Consider the following 4378-nt stretch of genomic DNA (forward strand, 5'->3'; position numbering starts at 1 on the left):
CCACGGCCGCCGGGGACTCCCGCCCCGCCAGAAAACTCCATTTCTCCGTGTTTTCCCCTGAACTCTCCGGAGGCGTGTGTCGCCTACTGTCACAGCGAGAGGTGTGCGCACTTTGAAGATTCATTCTGATTTCTGGCGTCTTCCGGTCCACTTTGTACACTCTTAAAATGTTCAGGGGATTAGCAATACCGCATTGCGGTGATCGGCGACGGCCTACGCCCAAACTCCAGGTGTCCGTGGACTGGCTTCAGGTCCACGGTCCACCTCTGCCTCCGCTCCCAATAGCAAAACAGCTTTAGGCAGAATGGTCGCCAGTGCTTCCTTTTTCCTTTTTCTTTGTTTTTTTTTTATTTTACCACTTACAAGATTCTTAAAAGGGCCTGTGACCCTTTTGTATGCTTGCCAGTAAGTCCAGGGAGACCCTATTTTCCTGACCAGATAATGATTTGTTACGTTCATGATCTGGGGGTTGGTTGGTTGTTGGTTTTTTTGTTTTGTTTTGTTTTGTTTTTGCTTTTTGCAGAACAGAAGAAAATCTACTTATGATTGTTATTGCACTAACAAAAGTAAACACAAACAGGCAAAAGCAAAAATTGCCTCTTTATTCACTTAGACTTTCACCATATACTTAAGGAGCACACTTTTTGTGCCTCCCTGTGTTTATGTTTGTGTGTGGAGGTAGGCGATGAAAACAGCAGAGGAAACGGCAACAATTTTTTTTTCAATATTAAAAAGGCACGGTGATTATAATATCACAAATAACATAAGATGGCAGGGTTAATAGCAAACGTATCAGTTACAACAATAAATGTAAATTGCTTAAAACCATCCGTTCAAAGACAGAAATTCTCCAATTAATTAGGAAACAAAACTCACTATATTATTAGAGTAGAATTCAGAGCAAGCAAAACTATCGAAGAGAATAGTCATTTTGTATTGTTAAAGGTAGTATCCTTTATATATATTCGCTCTATATATAGTATAAAGGTACTACTTTGCTTTTAAGTTAGATAAGTAGCCCATGATCACACTCTCATTGCTTAAATGAAATTAAAAATGCAAACAATACTCTCTGCCAGGTCCTTCCTTAGAGCATTTGTCCTAGGACTGGAATTTCGTTTTATCTCTCCTGATACTGTGGATCCATAATGCACCATTTAGTTTTCTGGTTTAGACACTTAGCCACATTCCAGCTGCAGAATACTTTTAATTTTTTATGGTATTTTCCCCACTACTGTACATTTATTTTAGCTTCACCTAACTCAACAGCAGTTTGTTGTTTTGGAGACTTTACTGGACTCTTCAGGGAATTCCCCTTAGTTTTCATAAAAGCAATTACCTTGCATTAGAAGAAAAAAAACCACATTGGTTTGAGAAGAGAGAGTCAGTGAACCATTTTTGATTCTGCGTGCTCTTCTATAACTCCCACACTTTTTTTTTTTTTAAAGATTTCATCCATTTATTTGACAGAGAGAGAGATCACAAGTAGGCAGAGAGTCAGGCAGAGAGAGAGGGGGAAGCAGGCTCCCCGCTCAGCAAGGATGCTGAGGTAGTTGCAGGGCTCGGCTCAGCTGGATCCCAGGACCCTGAGACCATGACCTGAGCCCAAGGCAACAGCTTAATCCACTGAGCCACCCAGGCGCCCCTCCCACACTTTTATAGCTAGAAACAAACAATTAATTTCCACTAAGTGAAAACTCATCAGAGAGCGATATCAACAAATGGCTACCATACGTGGGATTCTTGGGAAGGCTTTTACCTATACAATGGCATTTGATTTTCATAAGAACTCTGAGACTTAAGACAGACCATTTATTGCGGTAGAAGTATATATAACAGGGGCGCCTGGGTGGCTCATTGGGTTAAAGCCTCTGCCTTCGGCTCAGGTCATGATCTCGGGGTCCTGGGATCAAGCCCCACATCGGGCTCTCTGCTGGGCAAGGAGTCGGCTTCCTCCTCTCTATGCCTGCCTCTCTGCCTACTTGTGATCTCTGTCAGTCAAATAAATAAAATATTTTAAAAATGTGTGTGTGTATATATATATATATATATATATGTAACAACATTTATCATTTTAAGCATACATTCGTTTTTATCATTAAATTAAGTAATTACATAACAAGTACAACTGGCTTGAATAAGACTAAGGATAGACGTAACTGACCATAAGATCAACAGGAGAAAATTGTGCAGGTGTATAGAGAGTAGCCTTCTGGGCTGAGGGCGGAGTGTACCCTCAGGACAGAATTTATAGGGAGACAGAGAGCACAGTTGAATTCAGCAATGTGTTATGTAGGGGCTGGTTAGAAGAGCTCCTCTAGGCACTCCTTATTGTGCTCCTTGAGACTAAAGTTCATAGGATACATTCCCAGATGCAGAAGTTCAGGTCCAAAGTGAAATACCTTTGAAATGGTGACAGATATTGCCAAACTGCCATTCAAAAGGCAGTACAAATTATACACTACTACCAACATTGTGAGAGAGGCCACTTTCATACACCCTCCCAGTCCTTGTTACCAAACCTCTTGATTTTTGCCTTCATCTGTTGGATGGAAATGGTATCTTGCTTTTAACTGCCTGTCCTTGATGACTCCTAAAGTTGAGTATCTTTGTTTGAGTATATTTGAGTATGTATATTGGCTTTTTCCACTTTTCTACGAATTGCCTATTCTTATCCTATGAGTTTTTTTTTCCATTAGGTTGTTTATATTTCTTTTCCTGATTTGTAGCAACTCCTTATACATTTTGGATATGAATTTTTTTAATAGGCTCCATGCCCAGGGTGGAGCCCATCGCAGGGCTTGAACTCATGACCTTAGATCAAAACTGGGCTGAGATCAAGAGTTGAATGCTTAACCAGTTGAACCACCCAGACACCCCTGGATATTAATTTTTAAAATGTGTTTGCAAATGTCCTCTCCCACATCATAGTGTAGGAGAGGCAATATATTATGATGATCATCCGTATGGGTACTGGAAGCCAACTGCCTGGAATCCCAGCCCTGCCACTTCTTAGTTGTGTGACCTTGGGTAAGTTACTTATCACTATGTGCCTCAGTTTTCTTATCTGTAAAATGACAATAACTATAACACCTCCCTCACCACAGAGGCTTGTTTTGGCATTTATGTCTTCACTTTATGAGATTTAATGATTAAATGAGCTAAGGAGCTGGGAAGAAGCTGACACTGAATGCTTACTATTTGCCACTTGCCTTCTTACTTTTTGGTATGTTTTTCCATATAAAATTTTCTTTTTATTTTTGTGAAAATTTGTCTATTTTTTAATTTATGCAAGCCAAGTCTTCTAGATGTTGTGTCTTATGAATAGGAGGAGAGAGGTACACTTTACAATGAAAAGGTAACAATTGTGAACTGCAGTGACCTGGCCAACCAAATACAGATTTCGCCCCGCTCGCTGAAAATAGTGTTCCTATGAAATCTTTCATAAGCCTGAATGGAATAAAGCAAAGAAGCAATTATCATTAATTTAAATGGAAAATTTTTTAGCACTCCCAGATGCCCCAAAATAACCTTTCTTAAGCTTTTTTGATTCCTTAGGACACATCTTGCTGACAAATGCCCAGAATAAATCGAGATAGAGCACAGATGCTCGCAGACACAGTTCCAAGGGCTAGCAGCTGATGCTGAGATGCTGAGAATAATTCCCAGAACAGGAGCTTGGTGGGGCCACTCTGGTGACTTGGGGTGCCTGCTGCCTCTATGTAGTCTTGTTGCAAGACAAATGCTTAATGCTATTTTCACTTTTTATGTAAAAGTGGCCTAACACAAACTTCCAAAAAGTGGAATATGAGGCGGGTAGATAGAAGTTAGAAACCAGATCTCAAGTCTTGCACCTATATACAATTCTGTAGGAGTGGGACCTAAGTGGACGTACGGAGTGCGATATAGGGAATCTGAAAATTACATAATTAGGTTGGTTTACAATATTGGAACTGAACTTTGCACTCAGCTAAAGAGAAGCTACCCCTTGAGATAGCCATTATTCCGGTGTGGTTGTTGAGCGAGTGGCAAATTACTAACCCAAATCGAGATGCTATGTGTGTAAAATGCACAGTGAAACAAAGAATGTAATCTTTTTAATAATTTTATATTAATTACAGGTTGAAGTGATAATATCTTAGTTATACTAAAAATTCTTAAATATTTGCTATATATTATATATACTGGACATACTGAATACATTAACAAAACAAAGTCAGGGCTCTGATTGAAATCTGAGCCCCGGCCGGCCAGCCACAGCTTGCCCCGCCCCTCAGAGTCAGCTCAGCCCCGCCCAGGTTGCTTCCAAGACCTGGGATGGCTGCCTTCTTGCGGTCTCTGGGAAGGGCCTGCTTCCCGCCCCTTCCGTGCGCCGGGC

The sequence above is a fragment of the Mustela nigripes genome, chromosome 10 (genome assembly GCF_022355385.1).
Source record: "Mustela nigripes isolate SB6536 chromosome 10, MUSNIG.SB6536, whole genome shotgun sequence".
Taxonomy (NCBI): Eukaryota; Metazoa; Chordata; class Mammalia; order Carnivora; family Mustelidae; genus Mustela; species Mustela nigripes.